Source organism: Triturus cristatus, chromosome 4_1 (genome assembly GCF_964204655.1).
Source record: "Triturus cristatus chromosome 4_1, aTriCri1.1, whole genome shotgun sequence".
NCBI classification, from domain to species: Eukaryota; Metazoa; Chordata; class Amphibia; order Caudata; family Salamandridae; genus Triturus; species Triturus cristatus.
This window is the reverse complement of record NC_140585.1, coordinates 897769381-897783241: the sequence shown is the minus strand read 5'-3', so window position 1 is coordinate 897783241 and position 13861 is coordinate 897769381. Positions and strand designations below refer to the sequence as shown.

General features: G+C 48.0%; 1 protein-coding gene across 2 annotated transcripts in view; it reads right to left on the bottom strand.

Annotated features, from left to right (window-relative positions):
• SND1 (staphylococcal nuclease and tudor domain containing 1) overlaps positions 1–13861 on the bottom strand; it is a 2043911-nt gene that overhangs the window by 110917 nt on the left and 1919133 nt on the right. The window lies entirely within an intron of this gene.

Sequence of the window (13861 nt, the reverse complement as noted above, 5' to 3'; positions counted from 1 at the left end):
TGCTATTCTTTCCCTTTCTTAATAGCGCGCAAATTCCTATGCACAACTAAAAGCAGGCAGTTACCTTAAATGAATTACAGAATTTGCTTTAAAAAACGTATGAACCATGTATTCTTCACATGCACCCCTAAAGATACAAGTGACTCCTAGAGTGCCCAAATAAGCAGAGACCCAGAGTCGATACAGAGCTTGCATGGGTCTCTCTCCTCTCTCCCTTCTTAGGCACATATTCGGGCAGACTTCCCTTTCTAGCCACTTGCAGAAGATTCGGGCGCCTCCAATTCTTTTTAGCGAACTGTTGCCAAAAACATGACTGGCTGAAGGGGACTAATTTCCTGGATAGAGTACGATGGGCTAGGTGTAAGAGCCAAGTGCCTACAAAAAAGCCTTCTTCACTAGCCACTTAGTAGATTAAACGTGTTTGTAGGTTAACACGTTTCGTAAATTTAAATAGTTTTCAAAGTGTGATCAAATGATCTGGGCATATTATTTTACCATCAATGATTATTATTGTGTATTCATTTCTGGTCGTGGTGAGGACCTTAAGTTCTTTGTGCCAAAAGCACATTTTTTTCAGTAAACAAACTGCTGCTCAGGTTCGAATCTCCAGTCAATTTCTACCCTCCCCCACCAGCTTAGCTTTTTTAGTTGTGACGCATCACTGTGACCAGCGATGAAGGACAGAAAGAAGCGTTGGCCTCCACTTTTTCACACTAATGTAATGTGCGGTGGATTGTTCAAACTCAAGAAGTTCTTGATGCGAGTCACTGTGCCTACTTCCCCTTGCATCTTTTTGATTGTGCTTTTTCCCCCCCTTTTGCCTCAGCTCCAGAGGTAGAGTATCTTAAAATGCCTGTAACAAACCAGGACCTGAATACTTGTGAAGAGGAGGAATTCAGATTTAGAAGGATAATCAAGATGAGTTTATCAGCAAGGAAAGGATCATAGTTCAAAGAAGCAACAGTCTGCGTACCAACACAAGAGTCCATAGTTCTTGCCCCAGCACACAGTCTCCTAAAGCCAGGCCACTGAATAAATACCTAGGGTACTCTCAGGCCTTTCCCCAGATAATTTGTTCGTAAGGGCCACTTCATAATACAAAGGGGTGAGTGCACGACTTCCATACTGGCCAGCATGCTCACCCTCGGCTTGTGACCGGGGCTCAACATGTCCTCGACACACGTTGGTCGAACATGAGCTTTGTTGAAGGCCTAGCTCATGGCAGCCGGGTTAATTGTTGCACCAGAAACAGTGCAACACACTCATTATAGCACACACATTGGTTGTTAATATTCAATCTGTGGTATTGCTTTAAAGCAACCAAGTCAATTAACGTGTGAACTGCTGTATAGAAAACAAGCATTAAAAATGCAATAGGTCTCGCCCTTTATTAAGTTAAAGCCATTTACTTTGCTATACAATACCATTAGGAAAGCAAATGGCTTTAACTTAGTTAAAGGCGAGACCTATTGCATTTTCAATGCTTGTTATATTCGTGTTAAAAATTCTGCTGCGTTAATGCAGTGTTGCGCCATTGCTGGGCGTCAATGGGGAACCTGCGGGCCAGGGACTCACGGCCTCCCCGGAAGTGTATGTTGTGCAAGAACTTCCGATTGCATGAATGTACGGAGTCAGAAGGGCTTTTCCACAGTTTACCATTTCTTCCAATTAGCAGCATCTTTAAGCCGCCGTGCTCTGGGGAGCGCCTCTTGTGTTATGGTCGTGAGTTTGTTTTAAGCACTGTCGCTGTGTTTTACTTTATTTGGTGGATAATAATTTAAGGAAACTTCAATGTTTATTTTTTTAAGTTGACAGCCTAGTTCATGTGTGGGGTCGTTAGTTTTGTACATGTTTTCTGGTCCAGCTGTGCCTGTGCGTGTTTAATGTCTGTATGTACTTTAACATCCCCCACGTGCGTACCGGTAGCACAGCCCATTACGCAGTGGAGGGTGTTTTGCAGCACCCACAATGCATACAAGCAGGGGGGCCAGGCTTGCTGTACATGTAAAAGGTCCTCAAAGGGCAGTAGGTCATCCAGTATCCCAGAGTGCATTATGAGCGGCCTGCGGCGGAAAGACTAGCGCTGATTCCTCAAAATGCCTGGGGTAACGGAAGTGACTTTAAGCTCCACTCACAGGGTTGACACCTTGCCCCATCCCCAGCCAATCCCCTGCCTAGTTAATACTGGTGCAGGGATATGGTAAGCATAAGAAGTGAAAAATTCAAATAGGCAACAAGACTCATAAGGCAGTTTTTGTTCCTTCTGCTGCCTTATTTTCTCTCGAAACCATGGTGATCAAAGGGAAGCGCTAGATATACAAAAAAAGTTGACCCAAGCAAAAGTCTCATTATGCCAACATAATCTTGTGTAATTTTATGAATTTTGTGTGTTTTTCTTGTTACACGAAATTCATGAAATTACACTATTTTAACATAGGAACGACCAGAAAGCGAGTAGCTGTTGTTCGCTATACTTGCATTGTTCGCACCAATATTTTAGTATAAATGTGTCCTTGCATCTAAAATGGACACAAAGGATGCTCATGACCATAATGGACACAAGGATGCCTTTCAAACTAAAATATAAGGGTCCTTTAAACAAAACTATAATGTATACGTGGGGAGCTTTGTTGTGCTTATTTATAACTTTACTCAAGTGGGAAAAAGTTCATAGCTTAACTCCGGACATGTAGTTACATATGAAATAACACTGTTAAATAAAAGTGTATTCGAAGGGAGATCAAATTACAGTAATGTGAGGTTGTGTAATAGTGAGTCAAGCAGTTACTCACATATAAAATATGAACAATCGCCCACTTCTTACAGAGACAACTAACTGTTCCTTCGTTTAGGGTGTTGTTGTTTTGCTTTTTTCACTGTCAAGACTGAAACTGCGCGTGTTCAGCGGATCCGGCTAGAGGGCCTGGCATGGTCTGACAGTGAATAGCTGAATCCATCGTCCCTGTTGAGACCTCCTGGTCCATCGTAATGTTCAAACTAATCCACGCAGCAACCCAGGGCTGTCAAGGGAAACGGGTAGGCGACTGTCGATGCTGCTGCTGTGCCACGACAAGACCCTGCAGATCCCTCGGGCTTCCCCTCCCCTCTCAAAGACGTTCGAACACTTCTCTCGGCAGCTCCTTCTTGAATCCAGGACCGCACAAAGCCCCCCGCGGGGAAGTGGTACAGGGCGGCGCGGTGGCAGGGCAAAGTTAATTGTGAAATGTACCTGTGGCACTCCGGGAACTTCCAAGATCCCCTGGTCCAATAGTATCCGTCTCACAATACCATCACCAATGGCACCAAGGACTTCAGGACTCCGGCGCACTCTGTGAGCGGGCGGAGGAGGGTCTCCTGCAGGCCCCTCCTTTTCCAACGCCCCTAAAGATTATTCAGACCGCCCACACACTTTCCTTCACGTTACTTTCCCATCCCGCCTCCCATAGCTGTCCCCTTCCTTCAGCTCGTCCACGCCCAGGTGCCGCCTTCAGACGTGAGTCTCCTCCCTGCATTTCAGCCCTTACCACTGGCCTGGCCCTCCTTCCTGCTCACACAGAGGCCTGAAGAAACAACGAGAACCCGTATTGACATGATGCCTCTGGGGTCCGTCCGCTTCAAGCTCCTCCCCGGCCCGCCATGCCTCAATCTCTGGAGCAAAGAAGTTGAGATAGTGGGCTGGGCCGTACTATCTCATGGCCCTCGCTGCCAGTGCCGCCCGTCCTGGCTCGGTGAAGGGAAGCGGCGTGTTTCCAGCAGATCTCCATGTTACAGCAGCTGTGAAACAAACCACGCTTGCAGGGAAACACCGACCTGCAAAAAGTAACACCCGCCCACGCCCCAGCTGAAGAGGTTGAGCCAACACACTGGAAAACTTGTTATCTTTATGGGGCCATGTATTTGAAACACATGGCCCCATAAAGATAACAAAGCTGTTGCGACAACAGTAAGTCAAGTGAGCCAGTCCAAGTGGGACGGCTCAAATAGAGAAAACTGTACGTCAGCAAGTGCTCTTTCCCAATGGCTGGCTGCCGTTTAGCATAAACGGTGACGCCAGCCAATGGGAAAGAGGGGCGGGGCTTAAAGCCCATACTGACACTGACCCTAAATCATTAAATCTCGCCAGCGAGACTGCGCATGTGCGCAGTCTTACGCTAGGCTCGACCTAAAAATGAGAAGTGCCTACAAAAAGGCTTCTTCACTAGCCGCTCAGCAGATTAAACGTGTTCTTAGGTTATGGCCATATTTCACAATGTGCAATACGGTATTTGGCACAGAGAGTTTGGGCTGTCTCCTTGTTGGGGCTGGTGACTCTCTAATCCTAGTAACCGTTGCAGCTCTTTATCTGCAGATGCTCGACATTTGACGCCAGTGTTCGTGGGTCGCCATAGGGGTCCACACAGTGGCTAGGGCATTTAGCTATGCAACTCCCCAAGGGGCATTTGTAATATAGAGACATAAGGGTCTAAAAGTTATAAACTGGCATCGTGATCCGGTCCACGCATAGTGGGGCTCAGGAGCCTACTAGCTTCTGGACCTGTGGAGAGAAAGGCAGGTGGTGGAGGGAGGGGGGATACTGTGACGTACTCACACTTCTGTGACCCAGGCCGAAAGGCTGGTGCTGTGCTCAATCCACGCTCTGCAGAAGGAGTTGACAGAAATAGTGCAAATGGGAACAAACAACTAAGGGAGGCCACTCCAGTGCACTTATAATTGTTGCTGTGCTTCTCCTCAGTCCCTGTTGAGGAGTCAATGGAAGGCTTCAAGTTGCTTTGCTCTCATTGCCTTGTTTATGGTCCCTTGCTGAGTAATGCTTCAAGGCAACGAACGGGAGGACATCAGCAGACATTTCAGCAGTACTGCAGTCTTTCGTCAAGCCAAGGAACAGACACAGCTCGAACTCAACAAAGTAGCAAGGTCATCACAGATGGAATTGGCAAGAGTCTTCAAAGTGACAGTGACTGTCACTGTACAAACATTCTCTGAGACTTGCTTAAACTGGACCTCTATTGTGTATTGCAGATCGAACCACACGAGGAAAAACAGCTTGACCCTCTGAATTGGAGCCCTGTGCATAATTCGCAAAAAAATGTAAGTGCTACGACCCTCATCAGTAGGCCACTGCACCTTGGACCGCACATAGCCCCTGCCAGCGCGGCCAATGACCGTAACACCACAAGGACTAACCTTCACACTCCTACAAGTGTGACAGGACTATTTCAGGCCCCCAAAGCTATAAGAATGGCTCGGGTAGCAGGTAATACTCATTTTTAATGTACGTTAAGTAAATAATTAACGTTTGTTGTGGTCATCTCTAAATTAGCCAGACAGCGCCAACTTGTGGCAGACTGTCGAGAGCTCCGGTGCTGACAATTAAGTGCCAGTACCAAGCACTGGAAACCAGGGGCTCAAATTAAGCACTGCCTCCACTGGATCACTACTGATTGCCAGGAAAAGTCATCTAAATCACCAGAGTGCTTTATACAATTTGAACCACATAAAACACAAAAGTACATAAAAGAATTATGTTTGAAACAAATAGGCAAATTATGAAATCTTATTTCATTCACAAACAAAAAAATGCCTTTTTTTATTTTAATGGGAAGGTTGGAGCTTTTCAAAATGTAGTTTTATTTCTAAAAGACTATGAAATATGCCAGAATCTAGCATATAACAGTCATTTTACTCCTAATACATGCTGTTTTTGTAGGCTCATACCAATGTATCCATCAAGGCTACAAATCATCCATACTATATTCTGTTTGCTGTACCTGCGCTGCTCCGAACAAAGTAAAGGATACCAACTTACGTTTCTGCATCCAAAGAAAGAAACCACTATATATTACTTCACTTATAGAGCATTTTAAAATGTACAATGTTGCTTTATATGTATACAGACTTTATTAATCAAATATTTATTTTTTGAAAACAGTGGCAGCCTTGCTGAGGAGGCGTCGTGGACACCCAAGGTTCCACGGACTCAGGGTAAGAACCACCGATGGGAGGTTCCTTTTACCATTGTTGTACGAGTTATTTACCTTCGGTAACGATGTATCTGGTAGAGACGTTGTCTAGCCGCAGATTCCTTAACTTACAATATCCCCAGGCGTCAGACTGGATCCGGAATTCTTTTTTGCAGCAGCACCTCTGCGCGCCGGGGGATGGCGCCACACGACCCCGCCCTGACATCGTCCACGTACGTGACGTCAGCAAGGTCATACAAGTCCCTCCCGGCACCCTGACGTCAGTTTTCTTTGGAGAAACCTTTCGGCGGTACAACGCGGAGCCGCTAACAACAAACTGTGAAAGTATGGAAAAAGTGTGCGAGGGATGACAAATCAGTGAATAAAGTAGGAGGATGGTCATCGTAAAAGACAGAATTAGATACTGCCTTCATATAAGTGAAAAAGCTGTGAGAAAAAACCCCGCAAGCTAAGCGAAGACCCTTCCCAAGTGACACAAGGGAAGAATATCACAACATATAGAAATAGTCTGTCATTACCATGTAGAACAACAGACAGAAATGGACTGTCATTATCATGTAGAACTGTGTCATCTAGCAAGAACGGAGCACAGAGAGAACAACAGTCCACCGCAGGAAGGTATGAAAAGACTGGCACTGCCCCTTTAGTAATGGATGTCTTAAACAAAGGTCAACAGATCCCCAAAGACGATGACTCTAGAGGTGACCAGAACCCTGAGCCAAGGCGGGAGGGAAGGCAGCAGGAGAAGAAAAGAACATGAAGATGAATCTTCTGGTGAAGGTTAATCAAAAGGCATAATTTTACATGTAAGAAACCCCTGAGAGGGAGTCAGCTGTATTATGGCAATGCTCAAAGGGACACAACAATGTGAGCACCCGTGAGAGAAAAGACCAATGGCAACCTAAAGAGGCCAGCGGAGAATCCCACTTGGCAAGATCCTCGCAGAACGGGGAGGCTGGGTGGGCGTTAAGGAATCTGCGGCTAGACAACGTCTCTACCAGATACATCGTTACCGAAAATAAGTAACTCTTACATCTGATAGAGACATCTAGCCACAGATTCCTTAACTTAGAATACATACCATAGCCATATCCCCATGGGGGTGGTGGGTCTGCGACAGAACAGAAAGTGTCAAGCACTTCAGTCGGCAACAGAGTGACAGACAATGGGGAAGGCTGTGGCAGGACAGCCAGATAGCAACCCAAATAGCTCGGAAGAGCAAAAGATAACGGGATGTAAGACATCCCAAAATGCCACAATGGCGCTACACCATACCTGTATAAGCATGGGAGGTCGAAACGGCACCAGCCACATACCAGAACAAAAGAAAGAGAGAGGAAGAAGGACCACTCTCAGCTTAATGGTGCAGTATGTGAACACAGACCAAAGGTTGAGAAGAAACATGAAGAGATGCAACCAGAGCCTACCAGGCTAGCCCACGGAAGGAAGGTCGGAGAGGCAACAGCCAGGAACCAAAGGTCAAGAGTAGAAATCAGCAATGTTTTTAGAATTGCAGGCGGAGACTAAGTGCACACCCAGTCCCAAAAGGGGGAACAGGAGCGAACAGCAACAATCTTCAGCACGCTGATGCAGGCCACCACAGAAACATGCACAGGGCAAACAGTCAGAGACCGTAAGGTGGTGTAGCTAAAATAAGCATAAGGCTGCTCGACCAGGCAGCTGGAAGACCAGGGTGAGGACTAACACACGAAATACAGATATGCAGGGTGTAGATCTAGGACTGCTGACATCAGAAGAGCCGTCCCGCATGCCCAGCTGATATAATATAGGGTGAACTTAAGAAGGAGGCACATCCGAAGGAAGGTGCAGCAGAGGCACCAAAGTACTAAGGCGTAGAAACAGAGGGGGAATCTCAGACCACACCCTCCGACTGGAAGGAAATTAATCCTTGTCCAGAAGAGAGAATCGTTCAGTAACTGAACACGAAGAAGGGAGCAGTGTGTAAAACGGGGGAACCACCCCCGTAAGTGGAACGCAAGAAGTGTCTTATTGGCAATGCCGCATGCAGCATTGAAAAGCTCCCTAAAACATGGAGACTTCGGACAAGACCTTGCAGCCTCGAAGAGAGGTGAAGAGTTAGGAAGAAGAGTACCCATGGAACTTGTATATATACATAAATACATATATATAGCAAAAAAGGGGTAAACCAGCCACGACTATGCAACACGACTATGCAACATGGTTGTAGAGGAACACACCTGGTGCAGTAATGGCAGACAGAAGCTGCCTTTAAAGTGTGAACACCCCGAAAAACCTCCCATGGAGGAGCATGAAGCAAATAAGGAAGGTGACCCATGACGTATAGAAGATGACGCCAAAGCACAACACTGAGCACTGCACAACGGCAGATAACATTGAACACCATACAATGGCAGATTAGAGCACCAGAGGACGCATAGAGGCCAAGGGATCGCTTAGGCCCAGTTGACAAACAGAGCTATATAATAGCAAACAAGTACCCCACACGGAGTATGCACACCCCAACAAACGGGAACACCTATTAGGACAAGCCACAGTCAGAGGAACAATCTGTGGAATACTGTCACAGTAGGGTAACTGCCAGTTTAAAACGCACAATGCATCGAAAGGATGCTAAATGAAAGGGTAACCATCCCCGACCATGCGAAAGGAAGACCTGAGGCTTACTACCAGCCTAAAACACAACGCAACAAAAGGATGCTAAATGAAAAGGTACCACCCCAAAACAAACGCCCGAGGAACACAGGCCTAAAGGGGGGGGGGGGGAGAGGTGACGAAGGCCCGCAAGGAGACGCTGAACAGCCGAGTCGGTGTGAGCATCAAACAATAAATCTCCATCAAAGGGTAAATCAAAAAGTCTCTCCCGGATATTTTCCGGGAAGACGCTATCCCGTAACCATGCATGGTGCCGCAAGGCGACTGAACCAACCATAGCCCGGCCTAAGGAATCAGCAGTGTCCAAGGCGGAGCGGATTGTAAACCCAGCTCGGTCACGGCCATCCCGGAGAAGTTGAAGGAGGTCAACACAAGCTCTTTCAGTGCTGGTGGAGAGCACAGACTCTGCAGAGTCCCACAGGGCAGAGGCAGCCCGAGCCAGGACACACACTGTATTTAGTGACCGTAGTGCAGCATTAGTGGAGGCAAAGATGTTCCGACACCATGACTTAAGCCATCTGGACTCCCGGGAGGGAAGAAGCATTAGCCGGGGCAAAGAAGGGAAGGCAGTTTGCAAAACAAACCCCTGCATGTCTGGATGCACAAATAAGCAGACCGGATCAGGTGGAGCAGGACGGTGGCGGTGCAAGACGGAACGAGCCACCGGAAGCTGGCTGAACCCAGGTACCCAAAAGGGCATCATAAAGAGAAGCTTCAAAGGGCAGAAGCGGCTCCACATTCCCTCACCCACGGTGAAGGACATCAAGTAAAGTGTCTACAGACAAGGGCGCCGAATGGGGTTCCATGTTCAAAATCAGAGTGGCCAAGGAGACCACTCTGAGAAAAGCCGCACCAGCCTCGGTAGCCCTCCGAGGAGGGGATAGTAGCTCATCAGTAGGTGAGGGCTGTAAGCTAACCCTCCCAAGACAGTGAGGATGCGACCAATGCCCAACTGAGGGGAGCCCCATTGACGAATGGGGGTCCTGATGAGGCTCCTGAGGAGGCGAGGAGCCTGTTGGATGCGGGTGCTCTTGAGGAGGTGGGGATCCTGCCGGAGCTACGTATTCTAAGGGGGAGACAGGCAAGAATACATCCGGCATCGCCGGGCATGAGGCCAACGCCAAACTCTCTCAGGACGCTTCCGGAGAAGAGTCAACAACCCGGTGTCGATGCAGCGCCAAAGCCACTTTAGTCAGCATCGATCGAGCTTCGTCCGGCGCCGACTCTACTCCATCAGGTATCGAGTCGGCCCCATACGGCGCCAAATCCACGACAAGCTCCCCTTCCGAAGGAGAAGGCACCTGAGCCGCTGCGGCGCCAACTCAGCCTCAACTACAACCTGCTCCGACTCCAAAGGAAGAAGCGGAGGCAGAGCCGGAGAGGCGACAAGCCCTCCTTCCGAAGACGGAGAAGGCGCCGGAGCCAGGGAGGCAAGCCTCCGGCGCAGCACAGGCGCCGCCTCAGCCTCCACCACAGCAGGCTCCGAAGAAAGAAGTGGAAGCAGAGCCAGGGAGGCGAGTCTACGGCACCGGAACGGCACCGACCCCGGCTCCGGACAGGCGGCCGCCTGCCCAGAAGACCGAGGCGTGCACAAAGCGAGGCTTTGAGTACCGGCGACCACCTGCGACGCCACAGGGAGCCCCACGGGACTATGCAGCACGGCAGGGGTGCAATGGGTCGTAGAGGGGGACCCAGCCGGGACGCGCCCTGACGATACCATTTCTCTGACGTCCCTGGAGGGCAAGGGCTCATTTGATGCTGGGGGCGAACCCACCAGCGAGTCCGTCGGGGACCCCACAGGTAGTGGAGGCCCCGAAGACACCCATGAGAGGCCTGCAGAGCCATGGCATAGGCCTCCATCTGGGCCTGAGTCACCCCTGCACCTGGATAGGGCAGATAGAGGGGGTGACAATAATTGGGGGCGCACGTCCGGAATGTTCCAGGAACCAGTGCCCCTGACAACAGATGAAAGTGAGGTTGAGGACCTCGGCGACATGCGCCGTGACTTACCAAGATGTGATGAACGACGGCCCCGGCCCCCAGAGGGCGATCGACGGTGGAACTGCGTTGAAGAGGCCGGGGGACGAGACGACACCGACCGGGACAGCCGTGCCAAAAGAAGCTTGATCCGGCGCTCCCACCGGGACTTCGGCTTGAGGTGATGGCAGGCGTTGCAGTCCATGGAGTCATGGTGCTCGCCCAGACACCACATACAGGTAAGATGTGGGTCCGTCGCGGACATTTGCCGCAAACAGGAAGTACAAGATTTAAAGCCCGAAGGCATCGCACACTGTTCCAGACGCGAATCGTCGAAAAAGGGCCTGAAAACAGGCCAGAGGAACTGCTCACTCCGGATCTGCGTTGCACGCGGAAAAGAAGGAAACTGACGTCAGCGCTGGGAGGGACTTATATGACCTTGCTGACGTCACAAACGTGGACGACGTCAGGGCGGGGCCGTGTGGCGCCGTCCCCGGCGCGCAGATTTGCTGCTGCAAAACAATTTCCGGATCCAGTCGGACGCCTGGGGATATTCTAAGTTAAGGAATCTGCGGCTAAATGTATCTATCAGATGGGCAGATTAAAGTTTAGATCCCGCACTGAAGTGGGAAATATACTTGGTTGAAAAGTCTGTGAATTACCTTCATACTGTGCAGCAAGAATTAGGAGGTGAGGCACGCCAAAGCTAAGATGAATGTTTTATCCAAAATATGACCAAGAATAAACAGATTTCAATAGCAGAAATACATTTTCCATAAGCAGTGGCACTAATTAAGGGAGAAAAAAATATCAGGAAACACCAACAAAATATCCCTTCCATCTTAAGTATGATTTTATAAAACCTTACATCGATGTGAAATCAATTTTTATTTGTAACCAACATTTGAGTGACCAGGGATCTTACTTTTTAGCGTCTACGTGTGGACTTTCACTTAATTATGTGATCCGACCAGGCAAACCACTCCACAGTAAGTCCAGAATAGGGTCACATGACACAAATGTGGGCTCTGAACAACGAAAGAGAGGGAAAGGAGAAAACCTTGCATTCATCTCTTATGAAAGCCAAGTGAATTGTTCTGACCAACTGCAATTTCTGACGCTAAGACCCAACTGAATCTATGCTCCAAAATTAGATGCACAAGGCGAAACTTTACCTCCACAGACGGACAATATCCTGGCCAGCAGTACAATGTGCAGTTACAGAAAGGTCCAACCACATGCAAATCGGTCATTGGCACACCCGAAAATAAGGCCATCCACACACATCTGTTATGCAGCGACCCCTCTGAATGAGAACACAAGTAATCTCAGAATGATTTTGCCCTTCATGAGCTTCATCAGTGAAGTGCACTTTGAGTCTCTGAGACTGAGCCACAGAAACCACACCTAGGCATACCTTCATTTAATTTATAGACTCTGTGCCATGGTTAATGTTGATTGCATTTCGATGGGAAAGGGGGGCGTGGAATGGGAAACAGCAAGTCGGGATGGATTGCTCCTTTCTGGGGTGGGACAAAGGCTGCTCTCCATTTGGTTTGAACCCTTAGGTAATGTCAAAATGAGCTACAGAGTGATGGAATAGATTGCACACAAACTAACCATAGATTACTACAATTAACTAAACATGCTCATCCATAACGTTTTTCTACCTGCAAAGTGCAGGCACTGACTGGTTTGTAGACTTCCAATTTGCTTTAAATAGAAGAGGAGGATGTTTGTGTATATAAAGGTTCCTCCATCAATACTAATTGGAAAGTGGTCCTTACAAGTGATGCGGCCCCGTCAAGAACTAGTGAGAAAGTAGCCAGTGAAGGGCAGAAGACTAGGGTGGTTTGCAGTGACGAACAGAGCACTGGGAGGATTTAGCTTCAATGAAGATTATCGAACTGTGATGACTTGGTTACAGTGAGCTAGGGCCCTCGAGAGATGTAGTGTCACCATCTGTAAGTAGATGGAAGTATCATAGCACTAAGGTGACAGGGTTCCTCATTCCAGTATCCTCATAGCTCTATACTGTGTCAACTCAAGCTTATTGGCATTTATTAATAACAGTAGTACTATGCTCACAAACTGAGGTTTCATAAGGACGGATAACGATTGCGCTCCTTACTTAGCACAGTAGTAATTGTTTTGTAGACCTGAATATGTTAAGAGGCAGAGTAGATCCTCTGGGGCTGAAACATGTGACCTGCAGGCTGCACACAGATCAATGCATCATACTATGACATAAGGTGCCTCGAATGGAGGAAAGCACTACTGTAGTAGAGTTCGGTCCCAACTGCAGAAGTTAGCATAAAGCGAAGAGGAGTCTGGGCCACCAACAGCAGATACAAAATGGTAGAAACTGGAGCTTACTCTGGATGAAATAAGGGTCCACTCTCTTACGGGGGTCATTCAAATGGTTTGTGATTCCAATGTCACTATACGTCGCCAAAAGAAAGTTTTTGGAAGGATCTACTTGCATTAGTGAGGGAGTATATGATATGCATTAGAATAGGCTTTGTATGGTACACACGAGGTTAAGCAGTTAGGAGTTTCTAATAGTTTAGATGCAGCTGGTAAGTGCTTCACGATTTTCACAACATCCCTCTTCGCTGCTTGGCAGGCCGTAAATGTAAGGAGAGAATGGAACTCGATGCTCCTAAATGGAACTTCTAGTGGGTAGCAGAGCATACAGGATTCCTAGTAGCAGAAGAGTCCGTCAATGCTGTGCAACCAATAGGTAGTCATGCACTGTAAACGGAAGCATCACCACAGAATTTACTCTAAGCCAAGGCCCTTTGCAAATACGGGAAACAAGCCACCTAGGACCTATCTTTCATAAATACTTTTGCAATATGCGCCTAAGCAAGCGATCTGTGATCATACCATCTCTAATTATGCCCTGAGGGGAGGAGGAGGAGCATTTCATTAATTAACAGTGCATCTCAAAAAGAATACATTTAGTACATACATTAAGAAAATAAAGTTCGAAAATCACTATTTCAACCACGGAGGAGATTAGCACATTTAATGAGATTACGGCAGCTTGACGTCATGTCGGGTCAATGTGACCTCTGGGGAAATGTGGGCTTTCCAATGAAGGGGTACAGCACTCGAACCCCTGTGAAGACTTGGATCCACTCTTCGTGCGCCTGCCTCCCCACAGGACGCAGAGAACACGCTATTGATTACTATGGAGTACGCTCCTCGAACTGTCTGCATGGCTCAGGAAGCAAGTTAAAGGA